General features: G+C 41.8%; 1 protein-coding gene and 1 long non-coding RNA gene across 2 annotated transcripts in view; one reads left to right on the top strand and one right to left on the bottom strand.

Moving 5' to 3' along the window:
* Zfp438 (zinc finger protein 438) overlaps positions 1-12,025 on the bottom strand; it is a 121,256-nt gene extending 109,231 nt beyond the window's left edge. The window contains exon 1 of the mRNA NM_001107358.1: positions 11,931-12,025. The gene's annotated coding sequence lies outside the window, so the exon portion shown is untranslated. The remainder of the gene's footprint in view (positions 1-11,930) is intronic.
* A 39-nt stretch (positions 12,026-12,064) lies between these two features.
* LOC108348574 (uncharacterized) overlaps positions 12,065-26,462 on the top strand; it is a 64,217-nt gene continuing 49,819 nt past the window's right edge. Inside the window, exon 1 of the long non-coding RNA XR_001841939.3 lies at positions 12,065-12,178. This is a non-coding gene — a long non-coding RNA (uncharacterized LOC108348574). The remainder of the gene's footprint in view (positions 12,179-26,462) is intronic.

Below are 26,462 nucleotides of genomic sequence, written 5' to 3'. Positions count from 1 at the left end.
CCTAGAGTTACCTGAGTGTATTAACAACACACACACACACACACACACACACACACATACACACACACACACACACACACACACTATACCTGTAGACAAATCCGATCTAAATAACTGCTCATAGGTTGTGGGAAGATTAACCATTACAATGTACCAACTGTCAGCTTGACACACGAATACATCACTTTTAAACTATAACCTTTCATTCCTGGTCCCCAGGGTCTCATGTTTATCCCGTAATGGAAAATACAATACATGTTAAAAGTCCACAAAGTCGTTAAAAATCCTAACACTTTAGAAGTCTCTTGACAGTGAGCTCCTGTAAAATAAAATCACATATATAGATAGTCTTATTCCAAAAAGGAAAAAAAAATCATTGAGAGGGTTACATGCAGACCAGGCTAGCCTCAAAAATCAGTTTGTAGCTGAAGGTAATCTTGTACATCTGATTCTCTTGCTTCTCTCCTCCGAATGCTGAGATTGTAAGCCATACCACCATGCCCCATCTATGCCATGCTGGGGATCATTTAGCCATGCTACACAAACCCTCTACCAACTGAGCTACATCACAGCTACTGAACTCAGGTACTCTGTTTTAAAGCTCATAGTCTAAACTTTTACTGTTTACTTTCTATATTCCAATGACTTTAACAGTGAAGACATACCAATATTTTACCTCTTAGAACAATTTCCATGTTGTTCAGACTTTTCTAGTTTACTGACAGGATCTTTAACTTTGAAGAGCATTTTGAAAGCCATATAATTTATTAAAATACTTCTGTGTTTTCTAAATCTGCTTAAGGAAAATAACATACTTAGCTCATATCAAATCAGAAAAGTCAACACTATAGCCACATAAGCAACCAGAAAAAGCACAAGTTTAACACAAATAACAGAATCCCTAGAATGACTGTGTACCCAAGCAGCTTCAGCACAGTTGAAAGCTGGTTAACTTGTAGCACAGCTTTGGAAGTCTGAAGCATGTATCCTATAGAAATATTAACCATGAATCACCCAACAGGAGCCAGTCTATCAACATCCTATGATACTATAAGCCTAAGACTGTCATTTTTGCTGCACCAAGACAGGATATTATTATTTCCTCTGGAAAATGCAATCTCTCTCAACTACCACTAGCACCAAGTCCCAGGGGCATGGCAACTGGTCATGGACTTTGTTCATTTCTCTAAAAGCATCTCATTTCTTGCTTCCTAGCTCTCTGGGTCAGCCACACTGAACTTCTCCCTGTAGGGTCTTCACACTAAGACACTCACATAAGAACCCTTTCCTTCCCATTACTGTGAGAGATCTCCACACTGAGCTACCCACTCCTGTGGCAAGTGTTCTCTTACCACAGAATACTTCATGTGTCATACTTCATGTTGACCATTCCTGTCAATCTCAACCTTAAGTTCCAGTAGCTGAAGGATTCATTTAACCCAAAACTTGTAACACTGTTTATCATTTTGAAGATGCTCAATATATTTGTTTATATGGAGGAATTTTCTTGAGAAAAACTATTTTAATGCTCTTAAATTTAGTCTGTTGAATTTATTTATTTATTTATTTATTTATTTATTTATTTATTTTTACTCTCGAGATTTTATTCCCCTCCCAGTCCACCCCCCTACTGTTCCACATCCCATACCTCCTCCCCCTCCCCACCCTCTACCCCTGCCTCTACGAAGATGTCCCCACCCTACCCACCCCACCAAACCTGTAAACTTCCTGGGGCCTCCAGTCTCTTGAGGGTTAGGTATATCTTCTCTGACTGAACCCAGACCCAGGAATCCTCTGCTGTATGTGTGTTGGGGGCTTCATCTCAGCTGGTATATGCTGCCTGGTTGGTGATCCAATGTCTGAGAGATCTCGGGGGTCCAGGTTAATTGAGACTGCTGGTCCTCCTACATGGTTGCCCTCCTCCTCAGCTTCCTCCAGCTTTTCCCTAATTCAACAGAGGGGTCAGAAGCTTCTATTCATTGGATGGGTGCATATATGTGCATCTGACTCTTTCAGCTGCTTGTTGGATCTTTTGGAGGGCAGTCATGATAGGTCCTTTTCTGTGAGTGACTATAGCCTCAATAATAGTGTCAGGTCTTGGGGCCTCCCCTTGAGCTGGATCCCACTTTGAGCCTGTCGCTGGACCTTCTTTTCCACAGGCTCTTCTCCATTTCCATCCCTGCATTTCTTTCAGACAGGAAGAATTATGGGTCAGAGTTTTACTGTGGGATAGCAAACCCATCCCTCACTTGATGCCCTGTCTTTTTGCTGGAGGTGGGCTCAACAAGTTCCCTCTCCCCACTGTAGGGCATTTCATCGAGGGTCCCCCCTCTTTGAGTCCTGAGTTTTTAGCCTGACCTATGTATGGTAATACTAAGAAAGGAAGTGATTTTCCAAAGACTTCTCTATTCTTTGAATTTATCCCTAGAAATTATTCTTGGGGAGAAAATTTAGAATTCATTTCCCATTGCCAGTTCACAGTCACTTAAATAAGTTTTCAAATCCCAGCAAACCAAAGTATACTTTCTAAATATTAAAGTGATCCCTTTCTTCCAGGTAATACCATTAAATCCCATTACATTTGCTACAAACAGCAAAATACCAATCCCCTATGTGAACTCTAGGTATGATTTTTCTTTCCTCTTGAGCTTAATATCCACATTTCCAATTGTCAACAGTTTTATCTAGTGTCAATATTCACCCATGTTAAACCAAGTGTCAGGATGCCCATCATTTTCAACATTAAGTGATATTCCATTGCATTGATACAACGTTCTGTTCATCCATAGATCACTTATTGATAGACAAATGTGGGTGGACTGAACTGATAACTACTACTACTAACAGCATGGTGACTTTTCACATGTAAGTTTTATGTGGCTGTGTGATTTTATTTATCATAGGTAGCTACCTGGGAACAGAATTGCAAGGGAACTACTTCTACTCCAATGCAACAGACAACCTGAGAACAAACTGGAACCCATGTTTAAAAACGCTCTTACTGCAAGGGAAGTAGAGACCAGAATCCCCTGGAAGCTAGTGGGCCAACTAGCTTGCAGTATGTAGCCCAGTGACAGAAACCAAAAGACAGAGACCCTGCCTCAAAGTAGGTAGAAGGTGAGACCTGACTCCTGAAAGTTGTCCTCTGACCTAGACATACAAACCCACATAAAAAGAAAATATTTTACATTTTTCTATTAAGTCGGAAAAGACTAATGATTCAGAACCTAGGTCCTGGTCAGACTTTACTTATGCTATATAAACATGTTTTAATAGCTCCATTAAATTTTAAAAATAAAACAGAAAACTACAACTCTAAGAAGTTAAAGTATTTCATACTAATAATACTTTCTAAACTATACATGGTTCCTTTTATTGTAAAATATACAAAATACTCACTTAGGACAAATAAAGACTATACTGAGGACAGATGGAGCCCATGTTCTGTATTTATTAGTACATTAATTTTTATTATATGAATTTAGTAAAATAAATAAATAAGTAAAAGGGTAGTGATGGGAAGATACATCACTTCACACGCTGAGTACCCTCTGTACAGCAATATAGAACTTAAGTATGCATTGTCACTTGTGGTAAACTGCATGCTTTAGGATTAAGAAGATATAAACTAGGCTGGGAGGGCAGGGCCTGAAGTAACTCAGGGACGTCCAGCTGCAAGAAGGGCAGTCTCTCAGTTCAATGCAGGGCTCTTTCACACTATGAACTTAGAGCCTGGGGGTCTTTGGGAGTAGCCCTCTGAGTAGCTTCAAGGTTCCAAGAGCAACTCCAAGTCTAAGCTACAAAAGAAGTTTGCTGAATTGCAAAACATAAAAGGTCAGAAAACAGATCAGTGTGTGTGTGTGTGTGTGTGTGTGTGTGTGTGTGTGTGTGTGTGTATCATATATATATATCAGATCAAAAAGACAAGGTGAAGAAAAAAATAGGAGAATGAATAATGAAGCTGGGAAGGGGCAGAGTAAAAACAGGAAAGGGTGTGGTGTAAGCCAATGGTCTGGGTCAGGCCTTTAGCTACAAAGAAGAATTCCTATTGTAGAGTAGGTGTGTTTGCTTAAAGGAGCAGCAAGCAGCAGGCTTCTTCACCCAGAAGCATGAGACAGAACTCTTGAAGGCTACCATCTCTTGTCTTTCTAACTCTTTGTTTTCTTTAATTCCCACTGCCATTCTCCAAAACTCAGCGCCTTCAGAAAAGTATGACAGATCGTGACACAATTCTGCTTCAAACCTTCTAATGTTTTCTCCAAGGCACAGTAAAGTCCAGAATCCTTTCAGCAGTTCTAACGATTACCCACTCTCCTCTTTGTTCACACTTCTCAACGCCAGGGATGCTCCAGGTCTTACTGACCTTGGGATACCCACGTGGATGTCTGTGTATGGTTATGTCTGGATACTGTCCTGTGTCTGCTCAGGTAATCCCCTTCTAAGAGCCTTTTTTTGATCACATTATTCAAAAACAGCATCTGTATCACTCTTTTCCTTCCCTTCTTCATTTTTTTTGGAGATAATATTTACCATTTCAATCTATAAATGCATATAAGCATATGTATATATTTGTCATGTGCACATATATACACATGCATACACACACACACACATACACACACACACACCTTCACTTTACCATAGAACTAATATCAAGATAGACACTAATTCCATCTCTTCTTTGACTTAAGTAGCAACAGTATCTAGAACAGTGTCTGAAAGAAAAATGCTTAAGTAATATTTAATAGATGAATGAACAACCAACTTAAGCTCCCATTTTTCCCCCTCTACTTCCCTGTCTATTCTTTTTATTAACCATGTTCTCAGCTTCATTCTTTTTTTCAACAAAACCTAAGAACAGACCATCTAGCTTTGCCTACTCCCTGACCTTAAATTCTCAATTTTGTGTTGTTGTCTATCTCTACAAGATACCTATGCATCTACCCAATCTGGAAATCAATGTTACAGAAAGCCTCAAGCAGAAGGAGTGTGGACCCTACAAATGCACGGCACCCCACCTGGGCAAGCCCTTCTTACTGCTCGCTATCCACTATTGATTAGATTCTTTCTTGGGTGCCAATCAGCTCCACTCTTACTTCCCACAGAATCATGTCCAAACTTCTACCAATTTTGCAAGCTTCCTACTCACCCCTTACTAAACAAATTATATCACTTCTATAGAAACAAAGGAAAGGTTATTAGGTCAGACTCCCTCAGTTTCCTCCTTCCTCAACCAACAACCATTTCAGAATCCTTACCTCCTTCTTGGCAGCACTCAGGAAGCAATGGCAGCACTGTCACTGACCTTTGCCTCCTGCCTTTTTAGCGATCTGACATCATTTATCCACTCACCCTTCTACAACTTCTTTCTCTCTTCTAATGACCCAATAACCATGTATCCCTAAAGTGCCTGATGCACAAACACAAGGACCTAAGTCAAATCAACAGAACCTACTCCACACTCCAAAAAAAGCCAGAAATGGTGGGGCTTGCCTATATTCCCAGAGAAGGGAGACAGAGATAGGTGGATCCTTAAGATTCCTTGGCCTTGTAGAACCAGCAGACTCCAAGCCAACTATAGATTAAAAACCCTATCTGAAAAAACAAAACAAAACAAACAAACAAACAAACAAACAAAAAACCCAAGTGGGAGCCAGCAAGATGATTCCTCAGGCAGGGGCACTTGCCATCAAGCTTATCAAACTTTGGTTTGATGCCTTAGGGTTCATATAGTAGAAGGAGAGAACCATTTGCAAGCTGTCCTGTTTCTGTATGTTTAAGTAGGAAAAGAGGAAAGAAGGAATCTGGAAGAGAAAGAAGGGGAAAAAAATAAAAACCATCCAAGGTGAACGGTGTCTTAGGAACAATATTTGAGGTTGTTCTCCGGCCTGTCAGTCTTTATAGACACTCAATTACATACACATATAAAAGCTTGTTGATAGACAAAAAAAAATAATTCAGCCTTCCCAGGATTTTTAAAAATAACATATCACTTTTAAGTATTCCACAAAGCAGCCTGACTCTCAAATATAAAATATTCAGGAGGATGAAAAAAAAAACAAAAACAAAAAATAGAAACAACTGATATTTGTTATACACGGTTTTTAAGAATCAAAAGAAAAGCAAGATCACAAATATGTTCTATCAATTCAATAGCTATCATTGATATGCTAACATAAATGTGAATAAAAAGTACATATTCAAGAAAGGAAGATTGTTCACTAGCTACAAATAGGTAATCACAAAACTGGTTTTCAATCTATCACAATCAATCAACTTTTAAAGTCTATTCAACATTTCTTAACAATTCAGTTGAGAATTTCAGCCAGTCAGCAACTGTCTTACTTTTGAAACCTCAAAGCCAGCCAATCTCCAAATTCCAAGTTTAAAGTCAGCCAATCCTTCAACTATGTCACCTTTGAAAACTAGCCAGTTTTAAAATGTCATGTTTCCTGTAAAAGCCTGGAGAACTGTTGTGTCTCTTGCTTAAAGAACATGCAATCCCATCTTTGTTTTAACTCCATTTGTAGGGATCTCTTCATGCCAAAATTCAGCTAATATTGTGGCTATTTGAATATTAATCTTTTTCTTCTTGTGGGTAAGAAAAATATTTGTCAAAACAATCCAGTTTCATAAAAGGTAAAATTCTTCAAGAACTTTTAAGTATAACTATAGCCATCCTTTCCTGCAACTCTTCCCCATCCTTAAGACTTCAGTCTCATACCATCAACCCCAGTCAGTGGATGTATTATATAAAATATTAAAACATCTGACTGCTAAAATGTATACTAAGAATTAATTGCTATCAAATAATCTCCAAACAAAACAACTGCTTAAATAGTTAAATAGCTATCTCTTTTCAGCTAATAAAAATGATGGCCCAGCTTTGTTTTTATAAAATATAAAAATCAAAAATCTTATACTGTATTTATTTGGGCAGACTGATAAACTCTTGCTTACAATTTAAGAAATAAACAATATCACCACTTCTTATCACATTACAAAAGTGAAATACCTATTAGAGTAGGTTAAGACTGTTTCAGAAGGAAAATACGTTAACCTCCAGAATATCATTCTGTCTGTAGATTAGCTCAGCATAGAAAAAAAAAAACTAAAAGGAAATACCCTCAAATCTGACATGAAAGAGGCTAAACTTTCTATCTCTTTTTCTTTTGTATTAGAAGTCACATTGACAAAAATGCTAGAGACTCTGATTAAAAAGGGCCACAAATGGGTGTGCTCTCCCACACCGAACTCAATCAGAATAGCAAAGGGACTGCTTCTACAGACTTCCTTATGGAGCTGCAGGCAAATACCAATCAGAGCTGTATTTTTGTGGACTGCTTCTGGACCTACATCTTCTCACAAACAAAATTCTAAACAGCAAATCTTGTTACTGTATAATTTAGCAAAATCAAGAAATCCTCATTCAACTCAAATTTGGGCAGGCTCACACACACTAATATTACCAAGGGACATAAGTTTATGTCCCAAGAGACCGATGTAGCCAGAGAACAGATTTGATAGATTTAAACAAAAGTCAAGTTCCTATAATAAGGAAATATTTGGGAAGGCAGTGTAACTCAATGGAAACAATAAAGGTACACATTATGAGCTGGGTGACCAGTTCCTCCTGTATATGACAGAAATAATAGCTACACTTCACAGGATTCTTAGGAAAATAAACTGAATAACAGTAATAGGTAACTTTAAGTAGTCCTAGATATTAAGACTTAACTCCAGGTTCACTTTGCTTTTACCACTAACTTGTCCTGCACCATTTTTTTTAACCTGTCAAATTATAAAGATAATATATGCCCTCCACATCTTACAAATGCTGCCAAAAATCACATATGAAAATTGATACAGAAAATATTTTTGAAAATTAACAATTGTGTAACCAAGTAGCAATCCAGTGTGTGTAAAAACATGAAAGAAAGTCGAGGTTGAAGAAATGGCTCAGTGGTTAAAAGCACTTGCTGCTCTTTAAGAGGACCAGGGTTTGTTTCCTAGCACCCATGTAGCATTCACAAGCATCTGCAACTCCAGTTCCAAAGGTATCCAATGCCCTTCTCTAGATTTCATGCACACTATGTGCACATGCATAACATGCAGATAAAACACTCACACACATAAAATATTTTTTAATCTTCATTGTTAAAGCATTCATTGAAAAAGAAGAGAAAAATGAATGAATGAATGAATGAATGAATGAAAATCAAGCACCATAGTTTAGAGCTTAAATGTCTTCCAGAGGCTCACGTGCAAAAGGTTTGGTGTCCTGTCTACAGTGCTGGAACTTTTAGGGGGTGGAGCTTACTCAGACCTCCTCCCCACACTGAACTGTGCAACCATGAGTCTAAAGCAATGAGATCAAAGGTGTACGTGTATCCATCTTAAGGGGCTAGTTAACAGAGAAAGACTATCATGTGGAACTTTGGCACAGCACACTTTGAACAGTGGAAACCTGCCTAAGTATTTCACACACAGCCCCTTCACTGCTCTCTGCTATGCAAGCAACAACATTTCAAACCAGTTCCTTTTTTTTTCCCTAGTGAGTCCTGTCAACACTGAGGTAACAGAACTGGAAAAAGTCACCACTCCACAAAGATAGTCAAATATCAGAATTTATTTCATTTGGTAAAAATTTTATCAATGCCAAATAAAACTAATACAGATTTAGTAAAATATGCAAGACTTTGAGTAGTTCTTTTGTTCAAAAGGATTCTTGGGGAGCTTCCAATCCATCATGCAATTGCATAGGCCTTCTCTTGCTCCTTTGCCTTTTTCACACCCATCTCTCAAATGTGGGACACAGAAACGGTGTAGGAAGTCAGAATGAGCTCATCAGCAATGTATTTATGCATTTCTTCTACTCTGATGCTATCCCCACAGGTTTTTCCTCATGCTATGCTCCTCCAGGAAGAGAATCATGTTTATTCATCTCCAAGTTCCCCAAACTTAATCAACATATATACTTCATGTAAAGTCACTCTTACCAGCTGCGAATGAGTCAATGAAAGGAGACTAGAGCTAGAGATGTGAACAAGGCAGTAAACCTCACCTGCCCTGAACCCACAATCCTGTGGGGATGAGAGACAGAGGAATGGATGGTAGCTGCAAACATCCAGTCAGATAGGGAAGAGGCAGCTCCCACAGTTTTAGTTCCTTCTCTTGCCTCTTGTTATCAACCAAGGATTAGAAAAGAACTGTCTTTTCAAAAATATGTATTTCCATCCCTGACCACAGTCATTTCATATCTACTCAACATGTGCACAATGGGATAGATTACAGACATGAACCTGCATGGACTCTCAAGTTAGAGCACTTGGGTGTGAATCCCACTTCCAACACTCATAACCTCATGGCAACTGGCAGAGACTTGAGATAAGTGGTCAGAAGCCTGCCCTACCAGATGACTATGCATCCATTTTCTCATCTGAGAAATGTAAACAGTAAGTTCTTAGGACATAAAACTCTTTTAGGGATTAAGTGAATATATGTAAAAATACTTAAAACCTTGCCAGAAATATAGTTTATATATTCATTATGCTAATTACTATTGTTACTATCACTCATATTACTACATCTAATGAGCATCTAAAACCTAAGAACTAGACTTTTACTTCTCTTCCCAACCTCTCATCTCAGAACACAGCACCACTATTCTAGTTCTTCCACCCCAACCCTGAGAGCCATTCCTTCTCCTTTCCTTAGCATCCCTGGGGCATCAGTAAGTCCTGTCAGTAGTCTATGAGTTTCACCTCTTAATGTCACCTCCCCAACTGCCTCCACCAGCCTCAGGTACCACACCATATCCCTTCTCAGTACAGCACAGCAACACCTCCCTTCCAACCCCCATTTTCAGGACACCTCCACCACTCTATGACTCTACAGTTAATTCTCCATAGAGTAGAGTAGAAAACAGATGCCAGGCCTATGACACAAACTGTCTTGGGGCTTTCCATTAACTTCAGAGTAAAATGTCTACTTTGCCACAGACTCCAAGACCTCCCAGAGCCTATCGGATGTTCAAGGTTACAGACCAACACTTTCTTTCTCCATCCTTACCATGCTCTGAGACAGAATAGTCATTTGGAACACAGCCTCTTAAATCAGATGACCTAAATTCAAATGGTAAAAAAATGACAACAATGCCAAATAAACCTAATGTAAATTTAAAAATATGCAAGACTCTGAGTCTCTTAAGCTTTTAGCTTGAGTACACATCTAACATGTGTGCCAGTTTCCTAATCTACAAAAACAAAGGTATTTTTCTTAGCTAAAAAGATTCAGTGTTTAGAACTGTACCTTGTATATGGTAAGCTTCATAGGCCAGATGGTTATCCTGTCTCCATCCACCACACCCAAAGAGAGACTGAAGCCAGGGTAGGAGCTCTACCACTAGCTATATATTCCCCAGTCCTATTTCTACCCAGGTGGGCCCTAGACTCCATCTGAAATCACAGCAGTTCTTGAACTGTGTTTCTCCTGCCTTGGCCTCCCAGGGAGCTTGAATGCCACCACTTATGCTCCTCATGTGCTCCTATCCCACCCTAGAACAAGCCAACATCCCCTCCCCACACACAAACAACTTTGTGTGCCCATTGTTTGTGTCTACTTCTCCACTGTCCTGAGACAGAGTTCTTTCCAGGTCTGATTCATGGATAGGGTCTGATGCAAACAACAATGCCATACTTAGAAAGCTGCTCTCCCTCAAAGTCTCATCTGATCCTTGTAAATGTTAACAAAAGCTATACTATCATCTCCCAGGTTAGAGACAGACTTTTAAAAACAGTTCTAAGACTTAGGCAACTTGTCTTTGGAAAACTACTAACAGGAGAACAAAACTTAGAAGTCCTGCTTTTATTCAAGGGGTCGGTCCTCTGTAAGAATATTAACACTCTCCACTGAAGTCACAAAAATGTGGCCTCTTAATTAATCTACTATATAAGTCCATCCTAGGGTGTGTATATTCCCTTCAACGTTCCTGAGAAGTACTGTACCAGAGTTGGAGAAGTGTTACAATGTTATAACTAACTCATTCATCTGAAGGCAAGATTTTTAAACCATACAGGCAGACAAGCTGAATCTACGCATTTGTGTTGAGTATATTAGTTCTGGGTTGCTAAAAACACTTTTCTGTAATAGCCAGACCAGGGGAACAAGTATTGCCAAGATCTCTGTGATAGTGATACCAGTTATTTATTGATTCCTGATCAACTATTACTGTAGCTGAGATATCTTCAGGTTCAAAAGTCATGATCCAATGGGTTGGGGTAGGTGTGTGTGGGAGGTAAAGCCATGAGAAAGATCCTTACATACAAGTTACCACACTCCTCAGAATAATAAATGTTGTCTTAACCGTTGTGTAGGATAACATAGCTTAGTTTAGCTCACAGGGTTTCAAGACATTTCGGTCCTTTGGAAATGAAAATAAAGAAGGCTTGAGGCAAGGCAACACAGGATGTAATTTGTCATCAGAGACCTGGGCATTTGCAGGATCCCAAGGAAAGGTGAACACTGGGCAGCTAGTCTTCGAAGGGGTTCTCCATCCCAGACTGACCAAGCATGTCCTACTGGAAGATGAGAATGGACTCTGGAAATCCCATCTCTTTTATCAAAGAATTTTAAGGAGGGCCTCGCCAGTTCCCGGTTCCCAGGCCTTAGTCGCCCGCTCTTGGCTGTCACAGGCCGGTGGGAAAAGAGCCGGCCAGGCTCTGGAACAGCCTCGCCTCCATAAGCTGGTGCTGCCGGGAGGGCGCGCTCCCACTTGGGGCGGCCACCAGCCCGGCGTCACGCTCGGCAGCTCCCGTGTGTCCCGAGGCTTCCCGGTGCCCGCGATCAACACCGGGACCGCGACAGCGAGCAGCCCGCAGGCCCCGCGAGCCCCGCAAGCCAGGCAGCCGCAGGATCCTCGCCAAACTTACAGTTTTCCTACTGCGTACGCGTCACGGCGGGGTGACGTCACGGGCCGGCTTCAACGAGGTCAGCCGGCGGGCGCGGCGCTCCAGCCTAGGCCCCGCCTCCAGCACGCGGCGGGAGACGCCCCATCCCGCCCTGCCTCGACCGGCGCGCAAGCGCACACGGCCAACTGCCTTGTGCCTGTGAGCTTCGCAGGCTGGCGTACTTAGTCTGCCACTCTTCACCATCTTCACAGAGCCCCAGAGGCGAGAAGGTAGGGGGGTCGATTGACAGAAAGGGAGAGACCACGGGATCAAATCAAGTTCTCGCCCGGGCTTAGGGCCGGCGAAAGGGTTCTTACGTAGTTTTTCCTCAGATACTGCCTTCCGTCCCCTCACCTGTTCACTAAAACTGCTACACGTTTGGTAACAGACACTGTTCTCCGCCGGGGTCATAGGGGCACCTTTCCCATGGTCCTTTGCGCTGTCTCACTTCTGCCCCGACCCAGCCACTCCCGCCCGCCCGCGCCCGGAGAGACACGCCCACTAAGAGTGGACCACGCCCCTCCAGACCAACCACTGAAAGCCCCGCCTTTGCCAGGCCGGCCGACACCCGGCTAGGCCACGCCCCCGAGACCCGCCCTTCCGGCTCCGACATTTCGCGGTCTCCTGCTGCAGAGCGGCCCCGCCCTCCGTGAGGTTCTTGCTGCCTATTGCTGAAGGGAGCATCTTCTACTCTTCTACTGCCTTTCCCTTTTTGGCCCCAGGAAACCTTTTGCAAGTCACCTGTTAAGTTTAACAAGTGACCTGTGAAACTTTCCAGGAAAGTTAGCTGTTTTAAGTCCAGCTCTGGATAAAAGACCACTGCAAAGAAAGTGAAGACAGAGTGGACCACAGAATCTGAAGACTTGAAATCTGCTTCCTAGGAGCCCCACATTACTCCTTTAGACTGAAAACCTTATTTAAAAAAAAAAAGCATTTCAAACTGTGTTGGAACTAGTCTTAGAAGAGGATATACTGAGTATAATTTGTATATTCATAATTCAGTATAATTCAGGATATAATTTATAGGCAAAAGGCCAGGTCAGGGATTTCGCCTGAGAGTTCCTGTATCTAAATCTAAACAATGATTTGTTTACACTTTACCTTGGGAGTAATGGCAGGAAAATGGTAGCTTTTAACCAGAGACGAGAGCTGGTTGAAAATACACTTCACTAAGACAGGAGGAGAGTTGAGTTCCATGCCAGCCTAAGAGAGTTCCAGGACAGTCTGGACCAAAGAGCTCCTGCCTCAAAAAAGTGAAGTACAACAATAATGTATTCCAGGAAAATATACATAATTCATTTTGAAAGAACTTAATCTGTGCACTTAAATACCATGTACTCTTTTGATTCTTATCAAATGACATCAGATAAATTTGTAGTCTGTACATAATTTTAACAAGACTTTTATTTTGTGCAACAATGTAGAAAAAATATCATTTTAAAACTTACACATATCTTTACATTGTATTTATTTTTCATCAAGAACAATCTTAATATACTGTGTTTTCATTATTCACATGTTTATAAGTCTTCAATATCATTTCTCAAAACATGAATTTTCTAAAGTAATCTTCTAATTATTACCTGAGATTCTCCCACAGGCAAATGTCATATGTAATTTTTTTCAGAGTGGAAATATTATATAGCAAATGTGTTAAACGTTTTCAGTATAGGTTTTAGTATAGCGCATGGTGAATAGACCGACACCCCCAAGACTCAGGGTGGAGTGCCTTAGCGTTCTGAGTGTCAAATCTGGACAGTACAGGCATCTATTGTCTAAAGGCAGCTCTGTGCGCAGCTCCTCTCTCTACAGGAAATACTTCCATGCTAGCTTCTCCTTGCTCACTTACACCAAATTCAAGTTCATTACAGAAGCTCCACCAAATGTGACTGAGCTTCTGTGCAAGTATATTCTGTAATGCCATCTTTCACAGGTGAATGTATCTCCCATCAGAGATATTTAACATAGTTAGTGTGTACTTCAAGTTCCCTTCTCTGTCTTTTGTTTAACACATTTATTTCTTTCTTGCATGAAAGTGCAGGTCTCTAAAAATATGTGTGTGGGACTGTGGAGATGGCTCAGTGGGTAAAAAGCTTGCTTACTGAATAAGTATAAGGACCTGAGTTCAAATCTTAAGAATCTACTTAAAACTGGATTTAGTAACCCCAATCTGTAGTGGAGTGCTCCTATAGTGAGATGGGAGGGGGAGACAGGAGAATCTCTGGCAGCTTCTGGGCCAGCTCATCTACAGCATAATAATAACTAACAGAAACCTTGTCTCAAACAAGAAGAAGTCTAGGACCCAAAGAGAGACTCTTCTCAGACCTCCACATGTATACGTTGGTATGCATAAAGGCCAGTGAACAAATGTTCACACACACACACACACACACACACACACACACACACACACATCCTAACACACACAAACTTGTGGCATTAAGGGGAAAAACTCTGAACAGTCAAATGGTCCAATAATATTTTTGAGATTCTTTCATTTTGATATCGCTGCCCCTGGCAATCTACTTTCCAGAATCTACATAATACTTGCTTCATTTCTACTAAGCAAGCTGAGTAAAGCCTCACCTCACCTTTGCAAACAATGGCTGATGTTTCCTGGGAGTCTTATGCCAAGGACCACCCTTGAAACTGAGTGTATACTATAATTATTCCCATCTTATCCACTGGGCAAGCAGGACTTCAGGAGACAAAGTCAGATGCAGGTTACAGATAATAATAATGGAAGGCTTGAAACCTTAATTTCTAAACCACACTCATAATAATCATTGATCTGTATGATTTCATGTGAAAAATAATAATTTAAGAAACAACCAAAAAAAGGAAAGTCAAAGATGCATTATGTAAAATTTAACTCAAGACAGTGATCACTACCCACTACTCTAGGTTGAATATCCTAGGCCACAGCTTCTGCAGAAGACTCCTACTCTACTGGAGTCCAAGCCAATCCCTGGAAGCCCAGATGCCACACAAGTCACCAAAACCCCAGCAGACACACCCTATGGGCTGGTCAATAGAATCACAGGCCACTCAGGACAGAAGACCAGAGGTGAAACAAACCAAGGGGACAAACATCCAAAAAATTATCCATCTGACAAAGATAATCTCAAAAATTGGCATCTAACCCCAAAAGCAGATGCCTAGAGGCCAGGTAAGAACATCAAAATGGCCAGATCAGCAACAGTGGCACCACCAGAATCCAGATGTCGTACTACAACAAGTCCTGGATATTCCAACATAGCTGAAGCACAAGAAAAGAAAGAACCTGAAATCCAACCCTATGAAAAGGATAGAGGCTCTTAAACAAGAAATTAATAAACCCCTTGAAGAATACAGAAAAACACAAAGAGGTGAAGGATATGAGTCAAATTGTTCAAGACCTGAAAATGGAAATAGAAGCAATAAAGAAAACACAAACCTAGAGAATCCTGGAGATGGAAAACCTAGGTAAGAGAACAGGAACTACAGAAAAAGCATACCTACAGAATACAAGAGGTGGAAGAAAGAATCTCAGGCATAGAAAATATGATAAAAGAATTTGATACTTCAGTCAAAGAAGATGTTAAATTTAAAAGTTACTGACACAAAACCGAGGAAATATGGGAAGCTATGGAGCGACAAAAATCCAAGAATGATAGAAATAGAAGAAGGAGAAGAATCCTAGTTCAAAAACTGACAAAATATATGTAACAAACCATAGAAGAGAAATTCCCCAAACTAAGAAAGAAGTGCACATAAACATTCCACTAAAATCAGGGACAAGTCTCTCCAACTCTCTCTGTATCTATTCAATATAGTACTTGAAGTTTTAGCTAGAGCGGTAAGACAACAAAAGGAGATCAAGGAGATACAAGTTAGAAAAAAGTCAAAGTATTGCTGTGTACAGATGATAACGATAGTATATATAAGTGACCTCAAAAATTCTACTAGGGAACTTCTACAGCTATAAATACCTTCAACAACATGACTAGATACTAGATTAATTTTTAAAAACCAGTATCCCTCTTATATACAAGCAATAAATGACTGAGAAAGAAATCAGGGAAGCAATGCCCTTCACAATAGTCACGAATCACATAAAATATATGGAGGTGACTAAGGAAGTGAAAGACCTGTATGTCAAGAACTTCAAATCTTTGAAGAAAGAAATTGAAGAAGATCTCAGAAGATGGGAAGATCTTCCATGATCATGGATTGAAAAGATTAGCATGGTAAAAATAGCCATCCTACCAAAAACAATATATGGATTCAGTGTAATTCCCATCAAAACTCCAAGGCAAATTCTTTATAGACCTTGAAAGAAGACAATAGTTAAAACAATCCTGTACAATAAAAGAACTTCCAAAGGAAAAGTATGACCATCCCTGATTTCAAGCTGTACTACAAAGCTATAGTAATATAAACCACATGGTACTGGCATTAAAAACAGACAGGCAGATCAATAGAATTGAATCAAAGGCCCAGATGCAAATCCACGTACCTATGGACTCCTGACTTTTGACAAAGAAGTCAAAATTATACAATGAGAAAAAGGCAAGAATCTTTAATAAATGATGCTGGTCTAACTGGCTGTCTGCATGTAAAAGAGTGCAAATAGATCCATACTAATCACCTTGCACAAAACTCAAGTTCAAGTGGATCAAAGAACTCAACATAACCAAATATACTGAACCTGATAGAAAAGAAAGTGGGGAAAAGCCCTGAATGCATTGGCAGAGAAGACAACCTCCTGAACAGAACACCGATAGAACAGACACCAAGATCAGTAATCAATAAATGGAAATTTCATAAAACTGAAAAGCTTCTGTAAGGCTGAGGATACCGTCAATAGGACAAAATGGTAACCTACAGACTGGAAAAAGATCTTCACCAACCCCACATCTGACAGAGGGCTAACTTCCAAAATATATAAAGATTTCAAGAAATTAGGCATCAACAATCCAAATAATTTGATTAAAATTTGGGAACAGATGAAAACAGAATTCTCAACAAAGGAATCTCGAATGGCCAAGAAGCACATAAAGAAATGTTCGATGTCCTTAGTAAACAGGGAAATGCAAATCAAAACGACTCTGAGACTCCATCTTATACCTGTCAGAATGGTGAAGGTCAAAAAAAGTGACAGCTTGTGTCATTTAGGATGTGGAGCAATAAGAACACTTCTCCGTTACTGATGGAAATGCAAATATATAACACTACTTTGTAATCAAAATGGTAGTTTCCCAGAAAATTGGGAAACAATCTGCATCAAGACCCAGGAGTTATCAAAATAGCACCACTTCTGGGCGAATAACCACATCATATCACAAACACAATTGCTCAACTATGTTCATAGGAGCTTTACTTTTAATAACCAAAAGCTGGAAACAACCTAGAAGATATCCCTCAACCAAAGAATGGATAAAAAAATCTGGTACATTTATACACTGGAGTATTACTCAGCTGTTAAAGAAATAAATAAATAAATAACATCATGAAATGTGTAGGCAAATAGATGCGACTAGAAAATATCATCCCCAGTGAAATAAGCCAGACACAGAAAGATACACACATCGTGCATACTCACTTGTCAGTAGATATTAGCTGTATTCTAAAGGATATTCATGCTACAATCCACAGACCCCAAAGAAGCTGAGTAACAAGGAGGACTTTTTGGCTGATGTGTGAATCTCCCTAGGAGGAGAAATAAAGACCCTGTGGATGAGTAGGGGGTGAAGAAGTGGGGAGGGGGTACTAAGAAAGTGTAGAAGGGAGGGACATCAGGTGGGGGAGGATAGAAAGACAACTGGAATTGGGGGGCATATCCAGGACAAGCTAGTAACAATGTAATGCTACTTCCAGGGTAACCCTAGCTAAAACTCCTAGCAGTGGGGGATATGGAGCCTAACTGGCCATCTCCTGTAACCAGGCAAGCATTCCAATAGAGGGATTGGAACACCAATCCAGCCATAAAACTTCAACCCACAATTTTTCCTGCCTATAAAATGTGCTCTGTGGCACAAAAATAGTAGATATGGCCAACCAATGACTGATCCAGCTTGAGACCCATGCTATGAGAGGGAGCCCACCCCTGACACTGGCTGGAGGGCCAGGACCCAGAGACTGGATAGCCCAGAGACCTATGACAGAGCCAAACACGATTGGCAAAAATGTAAAAAGAAAAAAGTATCAGTGAAATGATTCCTGATGACACTTTGCTGTACTTGTAGCTTGGCATCTAGTCCAGTGTCATCACAGAGGCTTCACCCAGCAGCTGATAGGAACACATGCCGAGACCTACAGCAGAGCTTGTGGAAATCTGCTGAGAAGGAGAAGGATTGTAGGAGCCAGAGGGGTCAAGAACACCACAAGAAAACCCACAGAAAAAACTAAGCAGGTTCATAGGTGCTCACAGAGACTGAACTGACAACCAGGGAGCCTGCATGGGTCTGATATGAACCCTCTGCATATATGTTACAGCTGTGTAGCTTCATCTTCTTGTGGGACTCCTAGCAGTGGGATCAGGGGCTGTCTCTGACTGTTTGGCCTGCTCTTTTGACCGTTTTCCTCCTATCGGGTTGACTCATTCAGCCTTAGTAAGAGAGAAGGTACCTAGTCTTACGACAACTTGATATGCCAAGTTTGGTTGATATCCATGGCAGGCCTTGTCTTTTCTGAAGAGAATCTGAGGAAGAGTGGATATGGGGCCAGAGGTTCGAGGGTCTGGGAGGGGAGGAGTGAGGGAAAACTGTAGTCAGGATGTAAAAAATAAAATAAATGAATAAATCAATAAAACACTGACTACTGTGTATCACTAATGTCACAATTTCCCATTCTGTTTCTAGCAGATGATTCTGTTTTTAAGGTGCTCACTGCTGCCCAGTAAGTTAAATTTGTGCCTCAATGCATTTCCACCTTAAGAAGTAAAAAACATAAAATGCCTGATTTATTACATGTAATAATAATCTTGGTCAGGTGTGGTGACACCTGTCTTTAGTCCTTGTACTCTAGAGACAGTGGCAGACACATCTCTGTGACTTCAAGACCAACTGGCCTATGTAGTGAATTATAGGCCAGACAGAGAGTGTATGTCAGAAAAAGAAGAATGGGAGGAGTGGGGTGAAGAGAAGGAGGCTCTTCCTGAAAACACAGGGTTTTGGTCACTGTTTGCTTTATCTCCCCTCCCTGATATGCTAACCAAATACTCTGCCTCTGAGTTATATATGTGGAGGAGGGGGTCCCACAAACAAACCCTCTTTTTGATAGGAATCTAAGTTGCCTAGACTGGTGTTGAACTTCCTCTAGTCTATAGGCAGTCCCATACTTGAACTTGCAATACCTACCCCCCCACCTCAGTATCCTGTGTATCAGGGATTATAGATCTGGCACCAGACCATTTAATGCTTGAATAATATGTGTGTTGCATACTTAGAGCACAGCAGGCACAGCTAAGGATCTGATGCTAATGCAAACCAGCACTTTCTGTGCTCTCTCAAGAGTCTACAGTCACTGGGGATGATTGACTACATGAACTCAAAGAGCGTGTGTGTGTGTGTGTGTGTGTGTGTGTGTGTGTGTGTGTGTGTGTGTGTTGTACATGGCCCAATACTCAGGCAGCTGATGCAAGAGGATAACAAATTTGAGGCCAGTCTCAAAATAAATCCAAAGACTGGGTAAGTTTCTTACTCACACTTGCTGTTCTTATAAAGAGTAATAGGGCACTAAATCAACAAAAGGTATACTGAGAAGGAAAGCCCTTTAGGAAGAGAAACCTATGAGTAACAATGTAACATACTACTGAACTGCTTGGCCGTGTCTTCTGTGGATGGGGTCCCCTTACAGGCACATAACCTTGCTAAACTTCAGAGTCAGATTTATCTGGGAGGAGGGAACCTCAATTAAGAATGCCTGTGGGAGGGAGAGGTGTGGGGTGTGATGACCTCTTTCCCCACCCCTCACCATCTGCAGTAGTTGGGACATCTGGCCCCTGAGATCCTGAGAACTGAAGAGCTGGTCCTGCCCCTCACCAGCTATAGGCATTCAGAAAAGTGGATTCTATACTTTGTCTGGGCAACACAGTGGAGCTGGCCCTGATGTTAAAGACATGGATGAGTCAACCCCTAGGGTGTGAGCCAAATGAACAGGTCCAGACCCTCGACAGCTATAGCACTTGGGAGACTGTGTCCTTGTCTCAACTGGGCAGCACAATGGAGCAGACTCTGGAGGTACGGGTGAGGATGAACTACCCCCAGGGGCATGAAAGCAGATCTGACCTGCCTTCTGCCAGTGGCTGCACTGGGTGAGACAGTGCTGGAGGGCTGGACTGTTGATGTGGATGTAGAAGAGCTGGCAGGCTGACCAGCTCAGCTACCACCCAGGCCCAGATCCAGGGCTCTGAGTTAGTCCATCCCAACATCTGCATCATCTGTAAACTGTTGGGGCTGATCCAAAACTACAGGCTCTCCATTACATAGGACACCAACAGGATAATTGGGAGGAGTCCTGGTGAAGGTCCAATATTAATGGTGTCACAGAAGGCAGAGATCTCAAACCAATGACTCATTGCAATGAATATTTGCAAGTGAAGATGAGTGGCAGAGGTGTAAACACACTGCAACATAGCACAGCTTCAGTGATAAGATGTTTTCTATGCTTTGTTTTGCTTACAGCTTTTTGGGTTGTTTGCCTTTCATTTTCATTTGGTGGGATGGCAAGGGTGGAAGGTGGACATGAGGGGACAGGGCGCTGAGAGGGACTGGGGTGCGTGATATCAAACTCACAAAGAAGCAATAAAAAGTTGGGGGTGAGGGGAAGAATGCCTGTGTCAGACTGGCCAGAAGGCAAGCCTCTGGTGAATTTCCTTGATGATTAATATGAGAGGTAAAGTGCAGTGGGACAGTGCCACCATTGGGCTGGTAGTTCTCAGTGCTATAAGAAAGCAGGCTGAGATGGGAGCAGCATAACAAGGAGAATCCTTCCATGGCCTTTTGCCCTGGTTTCCCTTCATGACACAACTTAATCTGGAAGATGAGACTACTGCTTCTTCCCCAATGTTTTTGGTCATGATGTCTATTACAGCAACAAAATATTACCACGCTCACTAGTTAATATTCTTGATAAGTATCTTAGTTGGGTGTTAGTCCTCTAGGAACTCTGGGGAGTCAGGTGAGGCCACCTGGAACCCTATTTGCATGCCATCTCCTGAAAGAGCTAAACAGACACCCAGGGATCATAACAATGATTAATTCTCTTAAACAAAGGGTTTAGGACAAAAGATGCCCTGATAGCCAAAGGAAGGGAAAGGAACAAATGGAGAAAGGAGAAGACAAGGAACCTGCCTTTGTTCCCAGTAGCCCTTCTCTTGATGGAGTCCAGAGCCAGCTGCGTGGTTTTGTGTTAACAACTGAAAGAAGCAAGCTGCTTCTGTGGTGTGTGCTGTATCCAGAGGCCAAGAACACAAAGGAGAAGGTGTACTTGAAATTCTGTGAGGAAAATGAACTTTGCCTACTCCAGTCTGTTGTCCTCTACAACCAGAGTATTAGGCGGACTATTCTGGTATTGGGTCTTTATGTAACCAGAGTATTAGGTGGACTATTCTGGTATTGGGTCTTTATATATTCTATTTTCAGGACTATTTCTTCCCTCTCCAACTGGCCTAGTAGAATGTACCAGGTGAAGTAGTCTGGCTCCCAATTCTTTCTTTATATATTTAATTTTTTTCTTACTATTTTTTATGGATGAGTATTTGCCTGCATGCCTGTGCCCATGGAAGTCAGAAGAGAGTGTCAGATTCCCTGGAACTGAGTTACAGACTGGTGTGAGTCACCATGCCATTCTGGTGCTGAAAACTTAAATCTGGTCCTTGGGAAGAGCAGTCACCTCTCTTAACTGCGGAGCCATCTCTCCAACCCCTGGCTTTCACTCCTAAGCAAATCACTGTATCTCCCTGCTTCCTCGTTGACTTGATCATTTCTTCCTTCTGTTCCATAGCATCACTTCCCCTGAACTATATTTATGTTTATCCAATTTTTACTTTATTTTGCTCACTTGTTTATTTCAAGATGGTGTCTTGCTGTGTTGCCCAAGCTGGTCTCAAACTACTGTGCTCAAGTGATCTCCTGCCTCAGTCGTCCAAGTGTTGAATCTAATAGGAATGCCAGCACTTATAGGTTTTTAACACCTTTTTAAAAAAATCAAATACATCTAGAATCAAACACATTTTAGAATTGAAAGAGAATCAAAGGTTAGTTTTTAGAGGCATGAAAGACAGTAAATGTGCCTTATTGATGACACCTTAGATTAAATAATGGGCAATACATTGCATCACAGTGACTTGTTACTTGTCTTCATCCCTCACTAAGCTATGGCTGTAGTTTACTCAGTACTTCCTTCTGCCAAATTTCTGGTGCATACAGTGCATTTTACAAATGTATTTCATGAACTTGAAACAGGAATGATGTACGCCAGATACAATGACAAGTGATGGTGTGAGGATCCAAAGTCATCAGTGCTTCTTATTGTCCCCGAGGCCCTGGTGGCCTGGGAAAATAAAGTCATCTCTCTCCAAATATAACCCTAGATAAGTCCTTTCTGGCCCTAAAGGTCTATAATCATTCCCACTGACAAGTAAGCCAGCCTCTCTCTTTATATTAAGTTTTAGCATATGTAAGTCAACCTTTATATTGGATTCTGAAATTTTTTAATTAAAAATTATGTATTTATTTTTTGTGAATTTTACAACATGTATTCCAATCCCTTCCATCTCTCCATCCCTCCATATCTGTCCCTGTAACCCTCCCTGCAAAAGAAAACAAACAAAAGTCTCCCATGGAAGCTGTGGTGTGTCACATAGTACACCCTTTTAGCCATACAGCTTTACTTGCAAATGTTTATTGCACGGAGCCATTGGTCTGACTCAAGGTCTCTGGCTCCTGCCACACCATCAATACTGGCTCCTCATCAGGATTTCTCACAGACACCCCGTTGTTACCCTGTGCCATGGAGATGTGCTTTGGATCTGCAGGACCAGACCCATCATGTGCTCCACCAGTTCATGAATGGGGTGGATGTCAGAATGGGCCAACTCAGAATCCTGGATCTGGACTCCAGGTAGAAGCTGACTTCGTCTCCTGCATTGCCCAGGCAAGGGGCAGGGCCAGCTCTCCTGCTCTCCTTGGTCATGCCTTCAGGGCCACGTCTACTGTGCTGCCAGAAGATGTGCAAGGCCTGCTCTCTGCTCTCCTGAGTGCTGACGCCAGTGAGGGGCAGGGGTCATCTCTTCTGCTCTAGCATATTGCTCACCTGCCTGTCACAGGTAGAGGTGGTGATGGTGGGCATCTCTCCAGTGCCACGCCATCACTATATGGCAAACAAGGAATGGAGCCAGCGCTCCCACGCTGTCCAAGTCAGGAGCCATCTCAGCACAGTGTTTGGATATCAACATGGCCTCAGGCAGCAGCCCAGACCAGGATAACAAGGGCCTCAGACATCAACACAGGCCCTGGTGGCAATCAGATCATAGACCCAGACATGGCCCCAATGGCAGCTTGGGTTTTGATGTCACCATGGCCTCAAGTAGCAGCAAATGCCACCCAGGTCACTATGTCTTCCAAAGATAGCACAGCCCTCGGATATCCCCATGGTTCAGGGGGCAGCTCAGGCTACCAAAATCCTCATGATCTTTGATGGTAACTCAGGCCACAGACATCAGCACAGACCCTAGCTGCTGCAGGACCACAGAAAGATCCAGACATAGCCCTCAGCAGCAGCCAATCCCCAGACATCACCAAGGCCCCAGATGGTTGTGTAAGCTCCCACTCATATCACCTGTTCCTCACCTCCATATTATCTCCAGTTCCATCTCTTTCCACAGTGCACAAACAATCCTGAGAAATAAAAGAACTCCAAGAGGTATCACTAACCTGTAGTTGTGCTACTGAGCTATAATATGCATATTGTATAATATGTAATGTGCATATAATGACTGCATGGTAATAGCACAAAACAAGACATGCAGTTTTTAAACTGTTTTTTTTAAATGCTAACCTGGACGTGTGTGTGTGTGTGTGTGTGTGTGTGTGTGTGTGTGTGTGTGTGTGTGTGTTTTATACAAAGCGTAAAATTGTCCTTTTTAAGATCTGTGAAGGCCCCTTCTGCCTGATCTCTCTGCTGGGATAGACTGCTAGCTACTCTGTTCCCCCAAGAGTCTATATCCTGAGGCATATGAGAGAATCCCCTGCATTCAGAGCATTTGACTGCTAGCAAGTGTGCTCCCCAGAAGAAGTTATGTCCTGAGGTATACTAGAGGATCCATTACATTCAACATTTAGTAAGAACCCCACCAGAGTCCCACAGGTCCCTCTGTGGGCAAATGGACTCTGGGACCCACCATTCCACTAAACGCCCCACCCACCAAATACCATTCTCTTTCTGCCTGGTCCTTTCTGCTGGGACAGAGTGCTAGGTAGTCTGCTTCCCAAAAGACACTATATCCCGAAGCATACCAGAGGAACCTCTGCACTCAGAACATTTTTCTTACTTTCTTTTTAATTGGATATTTTTATTTACATTTCAAATGTTAGTCACTTTCCTAGTTTCCCATGCATAGACCCCTATCCCATTCTCCCTCCCCCATCTGTTATGAGGGTGTTCACCCAGCCACCCCTTCCCACCTCCCCACCCTAACATTCTCCTGCAATGGGGCATCGAGCCTTAACAGGACCAAGGGCTTCTCCTCCCATTGGTGCCCAACAAGGCCATCTTCTGCCATTTATGCAGCTGGAGCCATGGGTCTGTCCATATGTACTTTTTGGATGGTAGTTTAGTCCCTGGGAACTCTGGTTGGTTGGTATTGCTGTTCTTATGGGGTTGTAAACCCCTTCAGCTTCTTCAATCCTTTCTCTAACTCCTCCAATGGGGACCCCATTCTCAGTTCAATGGTTGACTGCTAGCATTAGCCTCTGTATTTGTCATATTCTGACAGAGCCTCGCAAGAGACAGCTATATCAGGCTCCTGTCAGCATGCACTTCTTGGCATCAGCAATAGTGACTGGGTTTGGTGGCTGCCTATATAAGGGCTGTATCCCCAGGTGGGGCCGTCTATGGATGGCCTTTCCTTCAGTCTCTGCTCCAAACTTTGTATTTTCCTCCTATGAATGTTTTTTTTACCCTTTCTAAGAAATACTGAGGCATCCCCACTTTGGTGGTCCTTCTTGTGCTTCATGTGGTCTGTGAATTGTGTCTTGCATAATCTGAACTTTTGGGCTAATATCTACTTATCACTGAGGGCATACCGTGTGTGTGTGTGTGTGTGTGTGTGTGTGTGTGTGTGTGTGTGTGTGTGTGTGAGAGAGAGAGAGAGAGAGAGAGAGAGAGAGAGAGATTAGGTTAACTCACTCAGGATGATATTTTCTAGTTCCATCCATTTGCCTAAGAATTTCATGAAGTCATTGTTTTTAGTAGCTGAGAAGTACTCCATTGTGTAGATGTACCACATTTTCTGTATCCATTCCTCTGTTGAGGGACATCTGGGTACTTTCCAGCTTCTGGCTATTATAAATAAGGCTGCGATGAACATAGTGGAGCACGTGTCTTTTTTATATGTTGGGGCATCTTTTGGGTCCTCAGGTAGTTCCATGTCCAATTTTCTAAGGAATCTCCAGACTGATTTCCAGAGTGATTGTACCAGTCTGCAATCCCACCAATGATGGAGGAGTGTTCCTCTTTCTCCACATCCTCGACAGCATCTGCTGTCACCTGAGTTTTTTATCTTAGCCATTCTCACTGGTGTGAGGTGAAATCTCAGGGTTGTTTTGTTTTGCATTTCCCTGATGACTAAGGATGTTGAACATTTCTTTAGGTATTTCTCAGCCATTCGGCATTCCTCAGCTGAGAATTCTTTGTTTAGCTCTGTACCCCATTTTAATAGGGTTATTTGATTCTCTGAAGTCTAATTTCTTGAGTTCTTTATATATACTGGATAATGACCCTCTATCAGATGTAGGATTGTTAAAGATCTTTTCCCAATCTGTTGGTTGCCCTTTTGTCCTATTGACAGTGTACTTACTTTGCCTTACAGAAGCTTGGCAATTTGATAAAGGCCCATTTGATCTTAAACTCAGGTGACAACAAATGCTGGCGAGGATGCGGAGAAAGAGGAACACTCCTCCATTGTTGGTGGGGTTGCAGACTGGTACAACCATTCTGGAAATCAGTCTGGAGGTTCCTCAGAAAATTGGACATTGAACTGCCTGAGGATCCAGCTATACCTCTCTTGGGCATATACCCAAAAGATGCCCCAACAAATAAAAAAGACACGTGTTCCACTATGTTCATAGCAGCCTTATTTATAATAGCCAGAAGCTGGAAAGAACCCAGATGCCCTTCAACAGAATGGATACAGAAAATGTGGTACATCTACACTCAGCTATCAAAAACAATGACTTCATGAAATTCATAGGCAAATGGATGGAACTAGAAAATATCATCCTGAGTGAGGAAACCCAATCACCCAGTCAC

The sequence above is a fragment of the Rattus norvegicus genome, chromosome 17 (assembly GCF_036323735.1).
Source record: "Rattus norvegicus strain BN/NHsdMcwi chromosome 17, GRCr8, whole genome shotgun sequence".
Classification (NCBI taxonomy): domain Eukaryota; kingdom Metazoa; phylum Chordata; class Mammalia; order Rodentia; family Muridae; genus Rattus; species Rattus norvegicus.
Note: the sequence above shows the minus strand (reverse complement) of the source record. Positions and strands in the feature narration are given on the sequence as shown.